Source organism: Rutidosis leptorrhynchoides, chromosome 10 (genome assembly GCF_046630445.1).
Source record: "Rutidosis leptorrhynchoides isolate AG116_Rl617_1_P2 chromosome 10, CSIRO_AGI_Rlap_v1, whole genome shotgun sequence".
Classification (NCBI taxonomy): Eukaryota; Viridiplantae; Streptophyta; class Magnoliopsida; order Asterales; family Asteraceae; genus Rutidosis; species Rutidosis leptorrhynchoides.
Window position 1 is genome coordinate 70762763 of NC_092342.1, and position 11533 is coordinate 70774295.

The window sequence follows — 11533 nt, forward strand, 5'->3', positions numbered from 1 at the left end:
TCCAATTCCTTTAGGAGCTTTTGCCACCTGCAATAAAGTTTTCATGACTATCTACCATCCTTTGAAGCACAATGTATTGTGGCTTGCGTAAAGAAAGTATTCTGCACCAAATAGCTTTCAACATAAATAAAAATATAATACCAATAACAGATCCAAAAACTATTAGGAAAATAGTTAACTCAACACCAAAATATTTGTGATCTTTAAAGAAATAGTGTATGCTTTAGTCACTAAATGGGTTGTTGATCATTATATATTAATAATGTATTTGGCATAATATTACCTGAACCTGCATAAACCCAAGAAGATTGCATTAATCACTACATTCAAAATACTTACTACTCAAATTCAACAAAATAATTGTTCCAAATAGCATCTTCGTTTGAGAGAAAGAGTATTGCAAAGTCAACAAAATTTGTGCCTCCTGAAAACTATTACAAAAAGCTTAGTTTTGATAATCACCGGCTTTGAAGCACAATTAAACCAACCATCAATTTCTTCAATCAAAAAGCTTAGTTTTGGTAATTACCTCTTCTTCTTTCAATTTCTACATCAGACACCACTCAATTCTTACCAAATCAAGATCCAGACACTTAAAAAGGCATAGTTTTAGATCCTAATGACATCATTACACCACACAAAATCAGAACATTATCTATTGAAAATCAACTACAAATAATTCAATTCAATTTAGTTGATAAATACATCACGTACATTTTACCCATAATTGTAGTTTTCATAAATACATTACATAGGCATATTCATGGTAACTTTGCACCAATGACAACTTTGAACCAATGGCTGATCATCTACATTAAATAGGCCTATTCCATCCAAATTCAACAAAGATAACATATCAGATACATACGCTTTAAAAAACAATTTGAAACCCTTTAACTTTGTTTGTCACCATCTGCAAGTTCCCATTTTCATCAAAATTATTTGTCTTTCCCAGCAAGATCTAAGTCTGAAAAAAACATCTCAGTATCGCCATACTGCATTCACATTGTGCTATCGGTTTATCATATCAACCCAATCATAATTAATAAATACATTACATACATTTAACCCATAATTGTAGTTTTCATAACTACTTACCAGGCATCTTAGAAAGTATTTTTTCGATAAAGAGCATCTTAGAAAGTTTTGGGCATCATCAACATTAACTGAACACAAACTATTTCACATAATAAAATACCGAAAAAAATAACTAAAATACTATTTAAGGATCAAAAATAAACCTCTTAAAGAAGCATAACATGATTATAAAAAGAAGATATTAATTAATTGGTTAAATAAAGTTAAAAGCTGTGAACTAACAAAATCAAGCGGAAAACCGTAAACTAATTAAATCAGCATAAGAAATATGAGATTAAAACTTAGATATATAGATACCAAGATAAAATTTAGATGTAAAGTCCTACTTACAAATTCATTTATTGAAACCCTAAAAATCACCAAATCCAATAATTGTTAAAAGAAAACAAAAGAACATTAGATTGAAACCAAAAATCAAAACTGAAAAATTATTACCTGGAAAATCTGAAGAAAATCTTGATTATATCCAGCCTTTTCATTGAAACTGAAACAAAATTAAAAAAGATTCAGGAAGATTGAATAATAGTTCGGAGATGAAGAAGAAGAAAATTCAGGTAGTATTCAGAAAAATGGAACTGCAGAAAAATATGTGAAAAAGATTAGGGTTTTTTAAACCCTCAAAAAAACCACGGGCTATGTTTGTATGATTCGAATATGATAATTGGCCTTCGACGATTAGTACAAATAATCCGTAGAGCGATAGGTGAAGAAGATTAGATTTTCTAGAATCATATTGTGGCGTGTTTTCTAGGGTTTTTTATTTAGAAAAGGATCCAGATAAAAGAGCGAGGTTATTAAAATGTATCTTTTTTTAAATAAGTAACTTAATTTAATTAAGATTAATGACATCATCATGATGCTCTAAGAATTTTTTAATTTCTTCTTTAATTTTTGTTAAGCTTGAAAAATGTGTATTTATGACATTATCATTTTAGGATTTCAATAGAAACTATAGATAAGCAAAAAACTGGAAATAAATTAAAAACCTTTTCATAAGAGCAGGCTTCGGTTGATGCTACATGGAGCTTAGAATAAATTAAAATTTTTTTACGACGCATAATAAATAATACTCTAATTTATCTATTTATTTACTTAAATTGTATTTAATTATTAAAAACAAGGTATTTTAACTATAATTGAAAATTTTTATTCGATTAAATTAAATATACTGAGAAAAATATTTACATTTCAAAATTTTGGGACTTCTAAATTTTTGAGCCATAAGCGATTGTTGATCTTGCTATCCTCGAAAACACCTGCTTTCATAGAGTTTGTGTTTGTGGTAGTAATTCATTTATTTTAGTTCCAGTGGTTTTTAAGTGGGTTTGCCCTCTTTTTGATTGGATGGATAATTAACCCATGTAAATCCATGCCTCTCGTTTTTTTGTAATGCCCTTGCTTTTCACAGCTTAGTGAAAAGCTTTTTAATTTATTCCAGATTGTTGCTAAAAAAAAAAAAACACAATTACGGAGTATTAAAAGAAGGAAAAGACAAAATCGGAGTTGACAAAGAACGACGGAGTCGTAATTGATAGTTTTGTAACTTTTAGTGTTTGGACTGTTTGTTAAGGGTACATGAAGAGGACTCGTTTTCTGCTAGTATAAAATAAATAATAAAATGGATTAACTTCAATAAATTAATTTAATACAATGTATAATGGAGTAATAAATTACTTTATCGGTCCTAAATCAATTTTCTCTAAAGTCTAGACAACAATTTAAGAAAAAGTAGTTATCACATTTGTCTTTTTGTTAATTTTTAAATTTTCAATTACTTTTTAGTTATCTTTATGTCCTACGTTAATAAAGTCCGAAAACAAAAACTTTTTATCATATTATATATCTCCCCAAGGTTTAGAAGATTATTTTAACTTGAATCAGAAAAGGATTGTTTGGTCAAAGACAAATTAATATGGAACGGGTCAGGTTTCGAAATTCATGAGACTTGGCTGCGAGAACCAAGGGGCAGAACAAAGGATGAGTAGTTAGAGCTAAAAACTACAATAGCAGGTCTACAAAAACCAAACAGAGAAATGGATTGTTGGTCATGGATGATGGATCAAAACGACCTATTTACTACCAAACCATTACCAGGTATTATAGATGAAGCTACTGTTGTATCATTAGAATCGAATCAAATCACTATGCGCAATAATCTTGTTCCCAAAAAGTTAGAGATTTTTGCGTGGAGGTCGAAACTAAAGAGGTTACCTACACTTATTGAGCTTGACAAGGGAGGCATTGATCTATGCTCGGTTCGTTGTCCCACTTGCGATGACGGGATCGAAGATCTAGATCATGCTCTACTCCTATGTAAACACTCTATGGACGTTTGGGAGCGAGTACATAAATGGTGGAAGATCGTACCGGTAACAAACTTTAGCATCAAAGACATTTTTTGTGGAAAGAATAGGAAGATCAAATCGAGTTGGGGGTGTAAACTTTGGCAAACAATAGAATGGGTGATAATGCTAAAAACGAACATATATTTCATAGCATTATTCCTCAAGAAAGACAAGCTTTTAGTTGCAATTGTTCTATTTACAAGTGATATTCGTTTAAATAATAAAAGGTGAAGACAAAAGATAGATTCGACGAATTGAAGATGCAAACGACCAAAAATCTCAAAAGTACAAAGTACAATCAAAGAGGTTCCAATTATTGATAAGAAACGTCTCAAAATTACAAAAGTACAAGATTTAAAACGCAAAGTACAAGATATTAAATTGTACGCAAGGACGTTCGAAAATCCGGAACCGGGACCAGAGTCAACTCTCAACGCTCGACGCAACGGACTAAAAATTACGAGTCAACTATGCACATACATATAATATAATATTTAAATAATTCTTAAAAATTATTTATATATTATATTTATATTTAAATAACGTCGGCAAATTAAAAGACAAAATGGTGTGAGCTGGGTTTACGAACTCCGCGACTTGCGGAGTTTGTAGTGGAAAAACACCGCGACTCGCGGAGATACCCTGGACAAAAATGCCTATAAAAGCTAACGCATTTTGATCGTTTTAAATATCTTTTTCTTCTCCTCATTCATACGTAATATATATATATATATATATATATATATATATATATATATATATATATATATATATATATATATATATATATATATATATTATAATTTTAATTTTAATTTTAATTCTAATAATTAGGGTATGTTAGCAAATGTTGTAAGGGTGTAAGTCGAAATTCTGTCCGTGTAACGCTACGCTATTTTTAATCATTGTAAGTTATGTTCAACCTTTTTAATTTAATGTCTCGTAGCTAAGTTATTATTATGCTTATTTAATACCGAAGTAATCATGATGTTGGGCTAATTACTAAAATTGGATAATTGGGCTTTGTACCATAATTGGGGTTTGGACAAAAGAACGACACTTGTGGAAATTAGACTATGGGCTATTAATGGGCTTTATATTTATTTAACTAAATGATAGTTTGTTAATTTTAATATAAAGATTTACAATTGGACGTACCTATAAATAACCATATACACTCAAATCGGACACGATGGGCGGGATATTTATATGTATGAATAATCGTTCATTTAACCGGACACGGGAATGAATTAATAGTCACTAGAATTATTAAAACAGGGGTGAAATTATGTACAAGGACACTTGGCATAATTGATAACAAAGTATTAAAAACTTGGGTTACACTCAGTCGATATCCTGGTGTAATTATTAAACAAAGTATTAAGACCTTGTTACAGTTTAAGTCCCCAATTAGTTGGAATATTTGACTTCGGGTATAAGGATAATTTGACGAGGATACTCGCACTTTATATTTATGACTGATGGACTGTTATGGACAAAAACCAGACGGACATATTGAATAATCCAGGACAAAGGACAATTAACCCATGGGCATAAAAAATTAACACGTCAAACATCATGATTACGGAAGTTTAAATAAGTATAATTCCTTTATTTCATATTTAATTTCCTTTATTTTCATATTTAATTGCACTTTTAATTATCGCACTTTTATTTATTGTTATTTTATTTTATCTCACTTTTATTTATCGCAATTTCATTATCGTTATTTATTTTATGCTTTAAATTAAGTCTTTTATTTATTTAATATTTTACATTAGGTTTTAACTGCGACTAAAGTTTTTAAAATCGACAAACCGGTCATTAAACGGTAAAAACTCCCCTTTTATAATAATAATATTACTTATTTATATATTTGTATTTTTATAAATTAAAACTAATATAGCGTTAAGCTTTGGTTAAAGATTTTTCCCTGTGGAACGAACCGGACTTACTAAAAACTACACTACTGTATGATTAGGTACACTACCTATAAGTGTTGTAGCAAGGTTTAAGTATATACATTCTTTAAATAAATAAATATCTTGTGTAAAATTGTATCGTATTTAATAGTATTTCCTAGCAAAATTTAATAGTATTTTATACCCCTTAGCTTTAACATCAAGTATTTTTGGCGCCGCTGCCGGGGATTTTAAAATCTAGCTTAAAAGCCGGAAGCGCAACGCTATATAAAAAATAAATAAAAAAATTTTAGTTTACTTTTATAAAAAATACGCTTTTGTAAAAATACGTTTTAAATATTCGAAAACATAAAAAGAAAAAAAAAATATAAATATTTTTAAGAGTTTGTTAAATATTTAAGTTTTATAAAGTTTCTTTATTTTTATTTTATAAAAATATAAGTTTTATTTAAATATTTTGTGTTTATTTAAAACATAAAATCAAAACCGAAATATATATATATATATATATATATATATATATATATATATATATATATATATATATATATATATATATATATATATATATATATATATATATATATATATATATATATATATATATATATATATATATATATATATATATAAATCTAGTTTTAAGATTTTTATTTATAAAATTATAAAATATTTCTATTTTTATTTTAGTTTTTAAAATATAAGTTTTATTAAATTTATATAAATATATTAATTAAATTAAAAATAGAAAAATAAAAAAAATAAAAAAATAATTACGAAACCACCTAATCTGAAATTTCATACCCCGCGACTCGCGGAGTTTGTTGCCAGGTGTACCGCAACTCGCGGAGCCACCATGACACGACCAGAAACCCTAATCGCATTAATTACGGAGTATTATTAATTATTATTATTAATAAACCCTAAATTAGTTAATTAATTTATTATTTAGTTTAAGTTTTAATTAATTTGTAATAATTAATTTTAATTAGTTTTATTTATATATATAAAAGTAATAGTTTTATAAAATAAATAATATAAAAATAATATTTTTATAAAAATTGTACTTTTTACAACTTTAAGTTTATTTTTATATTTTGTATCTTTTTATTTGTTTATTCGTAATATTTGTATTTTTCGCTCGTAATTAGTTTTAAGTTATAGTTTTTGCCATAATTATTTTTACTTCTAGATTTTTAGGCTTTGCCGTAAATTCCCTTAAGTGCTTTTTCTTTAGACTAAGATTTAGGTGCTTTAGAATTTTGCGACATTTTTTTAAGTTTTAGTACCTTTTTAAGATATTGCCATTTGGGATATAGTTTTTCTTGTAAGCTTTAATATTTTTAGACGCAACTTTTAATTTTTAGTTTTTAGTTCCTTTTTAAGTTTTGACGCACTACTTTCTTATTTTTATTTTTCGACGCCTTTTACCTATGTATCAATTATCACTCCAATTAGTAATCTCAATTTGCAATTTTAATTTTAAGTTAGTGATAGTAATAAGGTTAGGTTAGTCGAGTGTTTTAAAGTTTTATAAGTCATTCTTTTTCTTTCTTATTTTTCGACGCCTTTTATTTTTCAACCCTTTTCTTTTTCGACCTTTTTCGACGCGCTCTTTTTCTTTCTTATTTCTCGCCATTCTAGTTTTTAGGACATAGATTTTTATTCTATTTCTTATCTAAATTTCTTAAAATTACGAAAATTTATTTGAAGTGGTTAAATTGATAGACATCAAAATTTTCTGGTTCGTAGTAATAGTTGGATTTGTACGTGGACCGGGTTATTGGAGCCAAACAGTACTCAATTATATTGAGACCAAACGAATCCTGCCCTCTACTGCATCTTTTGGCTATTCGAAACGTGGGCAAAATCAGAAAAGTCTATTAATTGGATAACTTATATAATTTTTCTTTCCTTTTAAAAACTAATAGGATATTCAGTGAATGCACCGAGCAAGACGTTCACCACCTTTTGTACGTTCACCACCTGTAACTCGATCAAGACATCTAGCAAATATTGTCGCCGTTGATTTTTCTTTAGAATCGTCATCCAGTCGACCAAGTACTCCAATTCAAATTTCCGATAATCCATTTTTTGAACCCGACCTCACAATTGAGAATCCGGAGAATATTCAGGGACGATTCATAGATCCTGAACCATTAATTTTTCCTCCGGAACCACCAATCATTCAAACAGAGATTGTTGAGGAACGAACCATTAAATCAGAATCCTCTAGTGATTCAGATTCAACAAATTCAATTATGGAGAATCTGGAACCTCTAAGTATGGAAGACCGAATGCGAGCTAAACGCACTGGCCAAGGTCACGCAATTACTCATCCTGACATTAATGCGTCAGATTATGAAATCAAAGGACAAATTCTACATATGGTGACTAATCAATGCCAATATAGTGGTGCGCCGAAGGAAGATCCAAACGAACATCTTCGTACCTTTAATAGGATCTGCACACTATTTAAAATCTGAGAAGTTGAGGATGAACAGATATATCTCATGTTATTTCCCTGGACTTTAAAAGGAGAAGCCAAAGATTGGTTGGAATCGTTACCGGAAGGGGCGATTGATACATGGGACGTTTTAGTTGAAAAATTTCTTAAACAATTCTTTCCGGCATCTAAAGCCGTAAGACTTTAAGGAGAAATTGTTACGTTCACACAGAAATCGAATGAAACTCTATATGAGGCGTGGACTAGATTTGGAAAGTTATTAAGAGGATGTCCGCAACATGGTTTAGACACCTGTCAAATAGTACAAATATTCTACCAAGGATGCGACATCACTACAAGAAAAGACATCGATATAGCAACTGGTGGTTCTATTATGAAGAAAACCGAAACTGATGCTTATAAAATTATTGATAACACTGCTTCCCACTCACATGAGTGGCACCAAGAAAAAGATATCGTTAGATCATCTAAAGCAGCTAGAGCCGATTCTAGCCATGACTTATATTCCATTTTCGCAAAGATAGATGCTGTCGAGAGACGAATGGAAAAGATGACTAAGGATATTCACTCAATACGAATTAGTTGTGAGCAGTGTGGAGGACCACATTTGACAAAAGATTGTCTTAGTATTGAGCTAACAATGGAACAAAGAGAGAATATTTTATATCTAAACAAAAGGCCTGGAAATAATTATCAGAATAATTATCAACCGCCAAGACCAATCTACAATCAAAACCAGAATTATAACTGAAATGTTCCATACAACAACCAACAAGGTCCTAGCAATCAACAAGTATCCAATAATACTTACAATCAGCAAAGACCTAATTTTCAAAACAAACCACCACAAACCGATGATAAAAATTCAAATTTAGAAGATATGATGACGAAGCTAGTTGAAACTCAAACACAGTTTTTCACATCTCAGAAACAAACCAATGAACAAAATGCTCAAGCATTTAGAAATCAACAAGCTTCTATTCAAAATCTGGAACAAGAAGTAAGTAACCTAGCAAGGTTAATAGGTGAAAGAAAACCGGGAAGTCTACCTAGTGATATAAATGCTAACCCCCGGAATGAAACAGCTAAAGCCATTACCAAAAGAAGTGGTACAACACTTAAACCACCTGAAATACCTGAAATTTCTGATGAAGCTATTCCTACTCCACAAGAACCACAACCTGAACAAGATAAGGAAAAAGAAACCGGTAGTTGAAAAGGTTAATGAAGATAACACAGTTAAGGCTAAACCTTATGTTAAACCATACCAACCACCACTTCCTTACCCGAGTAAAATGAAAAAAGAGAAACTTGAAGCCGAGCAATCCAAATTCTTAGATATGTTTAAACAAATAAATGTAAATCTTCCTTTCATTGATGTAATTTCAGGAATGCCTAGATATGCTAAATTTCTGAAAGATCTAATATCGAATAGAAAAAAAAGGAAGAACTCTCGGCTGTTACTATGAACGCTAATTGTTCAGCAGTGCTGTTGAATAAGATACCAGAAAAACTATCTGATCCAGGAAGTTTCACAATTCCATGTTTTCTGGGTAGTCTTAGTTCAATAGAAGCACTGGCAGACTTAGGTGCTAGTATAAATTTAATGCCGTATTCACTATACGCTAAACTAGACCTTGGAGAATTGAAACCAACAAGAATAAGCATACAACTAGCCGATCGATCAATAAAATTTCCTAGAGGGATAATGGAGAACATGCTAGTTAAAGTTGGTACTTTAGTATTTCCAGTAGATTTTGTTGTTCTGGACATGGAAGAAGATTCTCAAGTTCCTCTCATATTAGGAAGACCATTCTTAAACACGGCTAAAGCAATGATAGACGTGTTTGGTAAGAAATTGACCCTAAGTATAGAGGACGAGAGTGTTACCTTTTCAGTTGATAGAGCAATGCAACAACCACATTCTGCAGATGATACATGTTATTATATTCAAACTATAGATGCACATGCAGAATTATTAGAAGAATTTCCAGAATTACAAGGAACAGGAGAATGTTCTTTAGGAGAAGGAACTGAACAAATTGATGAAACTGAAATGTTAGCTACACTAATAGCTAATGGATATGAACCAACAACAGAAGAAATTCAAATGCTAAAAGAAGAAGACAGATATCGATATAAATCATCGATAGAAGAACCTCCGAGATTAGAGTTAAAGCCACTTCCAAACCATTTGGAATACGCTTATTTACATGGTGAATCTGAATTACCTGTAATAATATCGTCTTCTCTTACTGAAAATGAGAAATCACAACTCATTTCTGTGTTGAAAGCTCATAAACCAGTCATTGCATGGAAGATTCATGATATTAAAGGAATAAGTCCTTCGTATTGCACACATAAAATCCTTATGGAAGAAGGTCGTAAAACGTATGTGCAACGCCAACGAAGACTAAATCCGAATATGCAAGATGTTGTTAAGAAAGAAATTATTAAACTGCTAGATGCAGGTTTAATTTATCCAATCTCTGATAGTCCATGGGTAAGTCCAGTTCAATGCGTGCCTAAGAAGGGTGGCATGACTGTCATTATAAATGAGAAAAATGAGCTTATTCCGACTAGGACTGTAACAGGATGGCGTGTATGTACTGATTATAGAAAATTAAATGACGCCACCAGAAAAGATCACTTTCCCTTACCTTTCATTGATCAAATGTTGGAAAGATTAGCCGGAAATAGTTACTATTGTTTTCTTGATGGATTTTCTGGATATTTTCAAATTCCAATAGCACCCGAAGACCAAGAGAAAACCACATTCACGTGCCCTTATGGTACTTTTGCTTACAAACGCATGCCATTTGGACTTTGTAACGCCCCTGCAACCTTTCAAAGGTGCATGATGGCGATTTTTTCACGACATGATAGAAGAATGCATAGAAGTTTTCATGGTTGACTTTTCAGTCTTCGGTGATACATTTGAATCATGTTTAGCTAATCTTGAACGAATGCTTATTAGATGCGAATAATCAAATCTAGTACTTAATTGGGAGAAATGCCATTTCATGGTTAAAGAAGGCATCGTTCTTGGACATAAAATTTCAAAGGAAGGAATTGAAATGGATAGAGCTAAAGTAGATGTAATTTCTAAACTTCCACATCCCACCAATGTTAGAGGAGTTAGGAGTTTTCAAGGGCATGCCAGTTTTTACTGACGTTTCATAAAAGATTTTTCTAAAATTACCACTCCTATGAATAAACTCCTAGAAAAGGATGCTCCATTCATCTTTTCAGATGAATGTATCAAATCTTTTAATATTCTTAAAGAGAAACTCACTAATGCGCCGATCATGATAACACCAAATTGGAATCTACCGTTTGAACTTATGTGCGATGCTAGTGATTTTGCAATGGGAGCCGTTTTAGGACAAAGGATTGAAAAACGATTTCAACCTATATATTATGCTAGTAAGATGTTACAAGGAGCACAAACGAATTACACAACTACTGAAAAAGAACTCCTTCCTATTGTCTTTGCTTTTGACAAATTTCGTTCATATCTCGTTCTAGTAAAAACGGTGGTCTATACCGACCATTCTGCTCTTAGATACCTATTTTCGAAACAAGATGCCAAACCAAGATTAATCCGTTGGATCTTACTCTTACAAGAGTTCGATATTGAAATCCGAGATAAAAGAGGAGCAGAAAATCTCGCCGCTGATCATCTTTCTCGTCTTGAAAAT